The following is an 11,783-nucleotide window of genomic DNA, read 5'->3' as shown; positions in this document are numbered from 1 at the left end:
CATTTGCGATATTGCCTGCCTCTGCTGCAAAAACATGCTCCGCGCAGCCAGAGTTCGGTTAGTATGCAATGCTGCAGGGATGAAATAACAGACTCCACTGTAAAACTAGGTGCTACGAAAGTGGTAAGCCGCATCACTTTTGTATGTCGTGCATTTCACGAAAATAATATCTTCCTTTCTGTGCTTCGATCAAAAATCATAAAAAAGCAGTCTTCAGGCCACGAGTGGCTTGCCGGGACCGTCCGACCGCCGTGTCATCCTCAGTGGAGGACGCGGAATGGAGGGGCATGGGGTCAGCACACCGCTCTCCCAGTCGTTATGATGGTATTCTTGACCGAAGCCGCTACTATTCTTTCGAGTAGCTCCTCAATTGGCATCACGAGACTGAGTGCACCCCGAAAAATGGCAACAGCGCATGGCGGCCTGGATGGTCACCCATCCAAGTGCCGACCACGCCCAACAGAGCTTAACTTCGGTGATCTCACGGGAACCGGTGTATTCACTGCGGCAAGGCCGTTGCCTCGATCAAAAATCATGCAGCATTTTATTTTTTAGACATAAACACCGGTTAATGTCGATCAGTATTCCGTAGATAAAAATCAAATATGAGAAATATTAGTCTTTCTAATAGGGTCATTCGCGTGGTTCTAGTTCATTACGGAGGGGCCTCATGGTTGATTCAGTGATTCATTACACTGTTAATTACTTTAATGTCACCACGTGTCAAAAGCCATAATAATCTCCTTTTGGGGCGCAGATCGCTGCGAGACGTGAGGGAAGAGAGTCACAGAAGTTATGAAAGGTACCGATCGAGATTTGGAGTTGTGCTGACTCCAGTGCCGTGGCTGCGCTAGGTTTCTCGGTTCGGAGAAGCCCAATCGAGGTGGTCCCATAGATTCCCGATTCCGGAAAGTCTGTGCCCAGGGGATTACGGTGAACTCATCCTGTTGCTCCTCCGATCAGGCACGTACACTGGAAGCTGATGCAGTGCCCCGTCCTGATAGTAAATGCCATCTTATCGAGAAAGACCAAACTGCCTGTAGAGTGGGCGTGGTCCCCTAGAAGAGATGCATACTTGTGTTGCTCCAGTGTGTCTTCCACATCACCCAGGGGATACCATGAATATATTCCCCAGACAATAACACTGCCTCCTCCGGCCTGAACCCTTCTGACTATTGTTGCAGTGTGTTTGCTTTTAGACGTTTCACGCCGTAGACATTTTCTGTGCGATGGAGCGTAAAACGTGATTCATTTGGAAAGACCAACTGTCGTTACTCAGTTTACCTTAACTTGGGGATTTTTTTTTTTCATTTCTTTCTTTGAGTCATCAGTCTTCTGACCCGATTGATGCAACTCGCCACGAATTCCTCTTCTGTGCCAACCTCTTCATCTCAGAGTAGCACTTGCAACCTACGTTCTCAATTATTTGCTGGATGTATTCCATGTTCTACCTTCCTCTACAGCTTTACCCTCCAAAGCTCCCTCTAGTACCATTCCCTGATGTCGTAACAGATGTCCTGTAATCCTGTCCCTTCTTTTTGTGAGTGTTTTCCATATATTAGCCGCGCAGGGTAGCCGTGCGGTCTTGGGCGCCTTGTCACAGTTCGCGCGGCTTCCCCCGCCAGAGGTTCGAATCCTCCCTCGGGCAGGGGTGTATGTGTTGTCCTTGGGGTAAGTTAGTGTAGGTTAGATTAAGCAGTATGTAAGCCAAGGGACAGATGACCTCAGCAGTTTCGTCCCATATTCTTTACCACCAGCTTTCATATATTACTATAAATAAAAAGAAATAATGATGTGTAACCTTCCCGAACAGAAAATAAAACATAAAAATAATTAAATTTGGAAAATTAAATTCTTACGTATGAAAACTGATAAATCTTAACTCATGAAAAACTGATAAATTTTGACGTAAGCAGCGCTACAATATAGCCCTGTGAAATCAATCTGAATCAATCCCTGAGGAATAAACTGAAAAATTCTTACCTCGTGATGGTGTCGCCGGATAACGCTGTCTATATATCTGTTTGTCAATGGCGCAGCTTAGTGTAATGCTGGTCCATCTACTAATACTGAGTAACATTTGTCTGAGATCTGAATTACGAGAAAAACTGACTTTGCTTAGTGACACAGCTGCACAGCTGCTCGTCTGATTACTAAAGAGCACATGACTATGATCTGACAAAAATTGTGGAATATTTAAATTTAGATAAATGACTGCATCGGGACTGGCAATGACTTAAGGGGAAATTATACTTTTATGGTTTACTGGTAAAAACAACAATATTCCGAAAATTTTTTACGTTATTGATAAAGATCTACAATCCATTACACGGGAAAATTGATTATATTACAAATCTGGGTCAACTGGTGCTGATGAAAGAGATTGAAACAAAGTCATATTATCATCTCAGACAAGTGGCTTAAGTACACGCATGCCAATCAAAATAATAAAATATATGGTTGATTTAATTACACTGTTGATTTTTCATTATATTAACAATTATTCATTTATTCATCATCATCTCATTCCATGGTACCATTTAGCTCTGTGGATCATCGCAATTATTATTCAGTGGCATATAATAATTTGTTCTGCAGTGTGAAAACTACTAACTGTAAACTGTGCTGTACCAGCGACAGACTACAACTACACTGTAGCAGCGAGCGACTGAAAAAGCCGCAAAGACTGCTCTGACCTGCGACTCAATTGCACCTCTCTCTTAACAGGGGCAAAGACATTTTATGTCTCAGGCAGCGCCTGTGAATTGTCGTTCCAGCACTTGAGCAATACATCGAGATTACATTTGCTCCAGCAGGGTGGTGAATCCCTTACAACTTTCCTCTCCGATTCTTCCTTATCTTACCATTATATTTAATTTTCAAATTCCTGTAGCATCACTTTTCAAATGCTTCGATTCCTTTCTGTTCCGCTTTACCCAAAGTACCATGATATGCTGTGCTCTGAACGTACATTTTTTTTTCAATGTAAGACCTATGTTTGATACTAGTAGACATGCCTTGGCCAAGAATGTCGTTTTTGCCAGTGCTAGTCAGCTTTTTATGTCCTCATTCTTCCGTACGTCTCCGGTTATTTTGCTGCCCAGGAAGGAGAATACCTTAACTTCATATACTTCGTGATCACTAACCTTGACATTAAGTTGCTCCCTGTTCTCATTTATGATACTTCTCGTTACTTCCGTGTTTCTTCGATTTACTGTCAAGTCATATTCTGTACTCATTAGACTGATCATTCCTTTCAACAAATCCTGCAATTCTTCTTCAATTTCGTTGGGAATAGCAATGTCTTCAGCGAATCATTGATATCCATTAACCTTGAATCCTTCTTCTATTTCCGTCACTGCTCCTTCGATGTATACATTGAGGTGTAGAGACTAAGACTACCTCCCTGTCTTACAACCTTCTTAATCCGAGCACTTCGTTCTTGGTCTTCCACTCTTATTGTTCCCTCCTAGCTCTTGTACATATTATACATTACCCGTCTTTCCCTATAGGTCGAACGCTTTTCCAAGGTCGACAAATTCTATGAAGTGTCTTGATTTTTCATTAGTCTTGCTTCCACTATGAATTTTAATGTCAGTACTGCCTCTCGGTTGCCTTTACCTCTCCTAAAACCAAACTGCTCGTCATCTTACACACCCTCAATTTCCTTTTTCGTTCTCCTGTTTATTATTCTTGTTAGCAACTTAGATGCGTTAACTGTTAAGCTGATTGTGTGATCAATTCTCGCAGTCTTCGTCTCTTGGATTCTTTGTATTTAAAGAGGAATACGTTTTTCCCAAAGCCAGATGGTGTGTCACCAGAGTCATACCTTCTACACACCAACGTGAATCAGCGTTTTGTTGCACTTCCATAAAGATCTTAGAAATTCTGATGGAATATTATCTATCCCTTCTGCCTTATTTGAATTTAAGTCTACAAAAGCTCTTTCAGATTCTGATTCTAATACTGGATAACCTATTTCGTGTATATCGAGTCCTGTTTCTTCTATCACTTTATTCAGACACGTCTTCTCCCTCATAGAGGCTTTCAACCTATTGTTTCCATGTATTCGTCACCTCTTCGCTCTCTCGTTTGTGTATATCTGTGGAATACCCATTGCACTCTTGAAGTTACCACCACTGCATTTAATTTCACCGAAAGTTGTTTTCACTTTCCTGTATGCTGAGTCAGTCCTTCCGACAGTCATTTATTTTTCCAAAAACAAAAGAAACAAAAAAAAGGGAAAATGATGCAAATGGCTCTGAGTACTGTGGGACTTAACATCTAAGGTCATTCATCAGTCCCCTAGAACTTAGAACTACTTAAACCTAACTACCCTAAGGACATCACACACATCCTTGTCCGAGGCAGGATTCGAACCTGCGACCGTAGCAGTCGCGCGGTTCCGGACTGAAGCGCCTAGAACCGCTCGGCCACCGCGGCCCGCTTTGTTTTTCCATTTCTTACATTTTTTATTCAGCCATTTTACCTTTGCTTCCATTTCGTCTTAGCTTCCTAGCACTTCCGATTTATTTCAATCCTAAGTGATTTGTATTTCTGTATTCCTGAACATCTTCGACCATTTTCGTACTTCCTAGATTCATCGATCAACTGATGCATTTCTCTTGTTATCAGTGGTTTCTGCGTAGTTACCCTCTTTGTATCTGCGTTTTTGTTTCCAACTTCCGAAATTGCTCTTTTTAGAAATGACCATTATTCCTCAAGTGAACTGTGAACTGATCTACTCATTATCGCAGTCCTTACAGTCTTAGAAATCTTCAAGCTATTTCATTTTTTAGTACTTCCGTATCCAACTTCTTTGCACACCGATTCTTCCTGACCAGTCCCTTAAACTTAAAATCTACTCTTCATCACTACCAAACTGTTTTCTGAGGCTATAACTGCTCTGGTGTATGCTTTAAAATCCAGTAGCTGATTTCTACCTGACCTTGATGTAATATAACTGAATATCTCCCAGCCTTCTCCAAGTAAACCTCCTCCTCATGTGATTTTGAAATTTTTTGCAGAATTCAAGTGGTCTTTCTCCTCTCTCATTCTTTGTACTGAGACCATATTTTCCTGTAACGCTTCCTTCTGCACCTGCTACTACAACCACTTTCCAGTCCCACGTGACGATTACATTTTCGTCTCCCTTTACGTACTGAATTACCGTTTAATATTTTCACATACGTTCTGTCTCTTCTTCTTCTTCTTCTACATCTACATCTACATCTATACTCCGCGAACCACCTTACGGTGTGTGGCGGAGGGTACTTATTGTACCACTATCTGATCCCCCCTTCCCTGTTCCATTCACGAATTGTGCGTGGGAAGAACGACTGCTTGTAAGTCTCCTTATTTGCTCTAATTTCTCGGATCTTTTCGTTGTGATCATTACGCGAGATATATGTGGGCGGTAGTAATATGTTGCCCATCTCTTCCCGGAATGTGCTCTCTCGTAATTTCGATAATAAACCTCTCCGTATTGCGTAACGCCTTTCTTGAAGTGTCCGCCACTGGAGCTTGTTCAGCATCTCCGTAACGCTCTTGCGCTGACTAAATGTCCCCATGACGAATCGCGCTGCTTTTCGCTGGATCATGTCTATCTCTTCTATTAATCCAACCTGGTAAGGGTCCCATACCGATGAGCAATACTCAAGAATCGGACGAACAAGCGTTTTGTAAGCTACTTCTTTCGTCGATGAGTCACATTTTCTTAGAATTCTTCCTATGAATCTCAACCTGGCGCCTGCTTTTCCCACTATTTGTTTTATGTGATCATTCCACTTCAGATCGCTCCGGATAGTAACTCCTAAGTATTTTACGGTCGTTACCGCTTCCAATGATTTACCACCTATGGCGTAATAGTACTGGAATGGATTTCTGCCCCTATGTATGCGCATTATATTACATTTATCTACGTTTAGGGAAAGCTGCCAGCTGTCGCACCATGCATTAATCCTCTGCAGGTCCTCCTGGAGTACGTACGAGTCTTCTGATGTTGCTACTTTCTTGTAGACAACCGTGTCATCTGCAAATAGCCTCACGGAGCTACCGATGTTGTCAACTAAGTCATTTATGTATATTGTAAACAATAAAGGTCCTATCACGCTTCCCTGCGGTACTCCCGAAATTACCTCTACATCTGCAGATTTTGAACCGTTAAGAATGACATGTTGTGTTCTTTCTTCTAGGAAATCCTGAATCCAATCACAAACCTGGTCCGATATTCCGTAAGCTCGTATTTTTTTCACTAAACGTAAGTGCGGAACCGTATCAAATGCCTTCCTGAAGTCCAGGAATACGGCATCAATCTGCTCGCCAGTGTCTACGGCACTGTGAATTTCTTGGGCAAATAGGGCGAGCTGAGTTTCACATGATCTCTGTTTGCGGAATCCATGTTGGTTATGATGAAGGAGATTTGTATTATCTAAGAACGTCATAATACGAGAACACAAAACATGTTCCATTATTCTACAACAGATTGACGTAAGCGAAATAGGCCTATAATCATTCGCATCTGATTTATGACCCTTCTTGAAAATGGGAACGACCTGCGCTTTCTTCCAGTCGCTAGGTACTTTACGTTCTTCCAGCGATCTACGATAAATTGCTGATAGAAAGGGGGCAAGTTCTTTAGCATAATCACTGTAGAATCTTAAGGGTATCTCGTCTGGTCCGGATGCTTTTCCGCTACTAAGTGATAGCAGTTGTTTTTCAATTCCGATATCGTTTATTTCAATATTTTCCATTTTGGCGTCCGTGCGACGGCTGAAGTCAGGGACCGTGTTACGATTTTCCGCAGTGAAACAGTTTCGGAACACTGAATTCAGTATTTCTGCCTTTCTTCGGTCGTCCTCTGTTTCGGTGCCATCGTGGTCAACGAGTGACTGAATAGGGGATTTAGATCCGCTTACCGATTTTACATCTGACCAAAACTTTTTAGGGTTCTTGTTTAGATTGTTTGCCAATGTTTTATGTTCGAATTCGTTGAATGCTTCTCTCATTGCTCTCTTTACGCTCTTTTTCGCTTCGTTCAGCTTTTCCTTATCAGCTATGATTCGACTACTCTTAAACCTATGATGAAGCTTTCTTTGTTTCCGTAGTACCTTTCGTACATGATTGTTATACCACGGTGGATCTTTCCCCTCGCTTTGGACCTTAGTCGGTACGAACTTATCTAAGGCGTACTGGACGATGTTTTTGAATTTTTTCCATTTTTGTTCCACATCCTCTTCCTCAGAAATGAACGTTTGATGGTGGTCACTCAGATATTCTGCGATTTGTGCCCTATCACTCTTGTTAAGCAAATATATTTTCCTTCCTTTCTTGGCATTTCTTATTACACTTGTAGTCATTGATGCAACCACTGACTTATGATCACTGATACCCTCTTCTACATTCACGGAGTCAAAAAGTTCCGGTCTATTTGTTGCTATGAGGTCTAAAACGTTAGCTTCACGAGTTGGTTCTCTAACTATCTGCTCGAAGTAATTCTCGGACAAGGCAGTCAGTATAATGTCACAAGAGTCTCTGTCCCTGGCTCCAGTTCTGATTGTGTGACTATCCCATTCTATACCTGGTAGATTGAAGTCTCCCCCTATTACAATAGTATGATCACGAAACTTCTTCACGACGTTCTGCAGGTTCTCTCTGAGGCGCTCAACTACTACGGTTGCTGATGCAGGTGGTCTATAGAAGCATCCGACTATCATATCTGACCCACCTTTGATACTTAACCCAGATTATTTCACATTCGCATTCGCTAATAACTTCACTGGATATTATTGAATTCTTTACTGCTATAAATACTCCTCCACCATTGGCGTTTATCCTATCCTTGCGGAATATATTCCATTCTGTGTCTAGGATTTCGTTACTGTTCACTTCCGGTTTTAACCAACTTTCCGTTCCTAATACTATATGCGCACTATTTCCTTCAATAAGAGATACTAATTCAGGAACCTTGCCCTGGATACTCCTGCAGTTTACCAATATTACGTTAACTTTTCCTGTTTTTGGTCTCTGAGGACGGACGTTCTTTATCAACGATGATAATGTCCTCTCTGGTAAGCCGTCAGGTATTTTATCGTTTCGCCCAAGGGGGGGGTCCCTCTAACCTAAAAAACCCCCGTGTGCACGCCACACGTAATCTGCTACCCTAGTAGCTGCTTCCGGTGTGTAGTGCACGCCTGACCTGTCTAGGGGGCCCTACAGTTCTCCACCCAATAACGGAGGTCGATGAATTTGCAACCATTATAGTCGCAGAGTCGTCTGAGCCTCTGGTTTAGACCCTCCACACGCCTCCAAACCAGAGGACCGCGATCGACTCTGGGCACTATGCTGCAGATATTAAGCTCAGCTTGCACTCCGCGTGCGATGCTGGTTGTCTTCACCAAATCAGCCAGCCGCCGGAAGGAACCAAGGATGGCCTCAGAACCCAAGCGGCAGGCGTCATTCGTTCCGACATGTGCTACTATCTGCAGCCGGTCACACCCAGTGCGTTCAATAGCTGCCGGAAGGGCCTCCTCCACATTACGGACGAGACCCTCCGGCAAGCACACCGAGTGCACACTGGCATTCTTCCCCGACCTATCCGCTATTTTCCTAAGGGGCTCCATAACCCGCCTAACGTTGGAGCTCCCTATAACTAATAGGCCCGCCCTCTGTGACTGTCGGGACCTTGCCGGATAATCGGCCACTGGCCCAACAGGCGAGGCATCCTGTGGTAGCTCGGAAACGATGTCATCACCACTAGGAAGCACCCCGTACCTGTTGGAAAGGGGTAAGGCAGCTGCAACGCGGCCAGATCCCACCTTCGCCTTTCGGCCAGGCACGCGCGAGCCCACCACTGTCCGCCATTCACCCTGGAGTGATGGCTGACCGGTAAGATGCTCACTGCCGGAAGACGCAGCGACATCAGGGGTTCCATGTGATTCCAAGGCCACCGAAGTAGGCATAGGTCTCACCACAGTTGCCCCAACGCCACTACGAGCCGACGCCTGCGCCTCGAGCTCGATGAGCCTAACAGACAAAGCCTCCACCTGCCCCCGAAGAGTGGCCAATTCTCCTTGCGTCCGCTCACAACAACCACAGTCCCTACACATGACTATGTTTACCCTACTCTATACGTTGACAAATTCCCAAGATAATCTTCTGATGAGCTACTCTGATAATCAAGAAACACTCACTGAAATACGAGACGCGAAAACTACGCTAGGTTTTCCCAGAAAAACTATTTAAAAGCTAAGCGCAGCAAATAAGTACAAAAACGCTTTATACAAACAGTACTCGCTGCTGCTGGTGCTCTCGCTCTGGCTGTCACAAGACAACTGCTGATTCAAGTGACTAGTGGCTAACGGCCGCGAAACAAACAAAAGACGGTTTTAGGGCGCTTTCTGTTCTAAATGATCAAGAAAACACTAAGAAATCTAACACGAAAACTACGTAAAGTTTTATCAAGAACTGTTAGTTACTATGCAGAGCAGATAAACACAAATAGAATCCCTTCCTTAGTGGAAGGTCGTAAACAAAATGCAAAATAAACGCTTTATATAAACAGTACTCGCTGCTGCTGGTGCTCTCGCTCTGGCTGTCACACGACAACTGCTGATTCATGATGCTTGAGATTTCGGCATGTATACCCTTACTACCGTGGTCGGTGTTGGTTTGCACTCTATTCTGATGGAGACCACCCTATCACTGAACTGTTGACAGTAACAGACTCTCTACCCTATCTTCCTATTCATAATGAATCCTACTCCAGTTACACCATTTCTTGCTACTGTCGACATTGTCATAAACGCACTTGTTTTACAGGTGGGGTGCATGAACTAGGCACCTGTTGCGGAGGCTGAAACGTAGCAACTTTCGCCGTACGGTCGTTATGGAGACACCGTTGCTATCCCTTTGCCGTATCTGGGCGCCCAGCTGCTTAGACGTGGCACGTCTACTAGCCCTTGCACATCTACGCAGCCGTCCTGTCGTCTATGGTCCATCATGAACCACAGCTATCTTAGCGTCGGTTTCTGATAGCGTCACTTTGCCATGCAAGGTGTACTTTAAACAAGTCGGCACGTGAACACTTTACGTACTTAGCCACGTCGGAAGTGCTTCCCACTCTTGGCCCAAAGGCGAATGATTAAGCCCTTTCGGGTATCAGATAAATTGATCCGTTTCAGCATTTCGACAACGACTGCACTGTTTATTCGCGTCCATCCCGATATGCTTTATACGCCCTCCAATGCCTGTGCTGTCACCTGCCGTCTCTCAGTGGTTGTCGCAACATGACGTCGAACGTAGACGGTAGTCACATTACTGTGACTGGAAAATGTAAAAAAATGGTTCAAATGGCTCTGAGCACCATGGGACTTAACTTCTGAGGTTATCAGTCTCTTGAACATAGAACTACTTAAACCTAACTAACCTAAGGGCATCACACACATCCATGCCCGAGGCAGGATTCTAACCTGCTACCGTAGCGGTCGCACGGTTCCAGACTGTAGCGCCTACAACCGCGCGGCCACTCCTGCCGGCTTGAAAATGTATTTGGGAGAAATTATGCCAAAGTCGGCAGGCTGTTATAGAATCAGTTGCTTCACCTCTCTCGTTATATACGGAAGGGAGAAGGTGGCTGTCAGTGGTAGTATGTTATGGAGCCAAACAGTATAAAGTATATGAAATGAAACTTGTTTAAATCATTCATTAATGACTTACATTAAGCTTTGTTCTCAAAAAAGTAACAAACAACCTTCTTCGTATTTGTTCAAATATTAGAAGGCACATATTATAAGTGATTGCGTTAATAATTAACTGATGTTATAGGCGTTAGGAAGATAAATATCTGAACTTGCTGAAAAGAGAATTAGGAAAACTAACTAAAAATGTCTTATATTAATATTTTGGCGTTGATGACGATGCTTGTCATGGGAAGTTTGTTGCTATAAGAGAGTGGGGATGAGTTATCAGTTAGGTTTTTCAATTTTATGGTTGAAGTGTTCAGTAGACGAAAATGGTGCAATGACTACTTTTTACGAACCTGATGATGGTCAGATGACTGAAATTGTTTGTATGAATAAAGTATTTTACCTGCAGCCCATGATAGTAGTAAGACAGTTTTGATATATATGGAACTACAAACTTCTAAGACTTCTGCAGTGAATAGGTAATATTTTGAACTGGAAGCCATGTCCAAAAACGCACCGTTTCCGTGCTACAGCCATTCTAAAATCCGTTAGTAATTTTATCGCTTTTACAAGTAACTGATTAGGCGTGTCCCAGAACATCACTTGTTCAGTTGCAGTCATTAATAGCCAAAAATATTGCTCGTATACTCGTTGACGCGTTATGTTCAACCTGATGCAGCACGGCCTCTTCCACTTAGGGTGTGCGGCGTCTCGTTGGAGCAGCATAATCATGCCTGATGACGGTGAAGATACCTTTTCTCGTAGCCGTTTCATAATTACGGCAAAAGGTTATGCGACGGAGTCGGACGTTGTGGAGAGCTATCTTGATAAAAGCTACGAGCAACTCGTCCAATATCGTGACCTTAACCACTCTGAAGGATCACTTCAGTGTATTCTGCAAACGTGTACCTAACCAAGTTGCTCTAACATTCACAGACACGTGAATGAGTCTCGAACCAGGTCAGAGAGGTAGCATAGATGTAAAGATGACATCAGCCTATCCGTTTTAACAGCCCGTCACCTATCTAGCAAACATGTTCGTACCCTCTACAAGTCCTAAACGTTTGTAACGGGAATTTCCGCACTCCCTGCATAACA

At 43.5% G+C, this 11,783-nt stretch overlaps 1 pseudogene; it reads right to left on the bottom strand.

Annotated features, from left to right (window-relative positions):
• Window positions 1-403: 403 nt before the first annotated feature.
• On the bottom strand, window positions 404-521 carry LOC126417248 (5S ribosomal RNA; annotated as a pseudogene).
• Between the last annotated feature and the right edge of the window lie 11,262 nt (window positions 522-11,783).

The sequence above is a fragment of the Schistocerca serialis genome, chromosome 8 (assembly GCF_023864345.2).
Source record: "Schistocerca serialis cubense isolate TAMUIC-IGC-003099 chromosome 8, iqSchSeri2.2, whole genome shotgun sequence".
In the NCBI taxonomy this organism is placed as follows: domain Eukaryota; kingdom Metazoa; phylum Arthropoda; class Insecta; order Orthoptera; family Acrididae; genus Schistocerca; species Schistocerca serialis.
The sequence above is the reverse complement of the archived record's forward strand: the minus strand, read 5'-3'. Positions and strand labels throughout refer to the sequence as shown.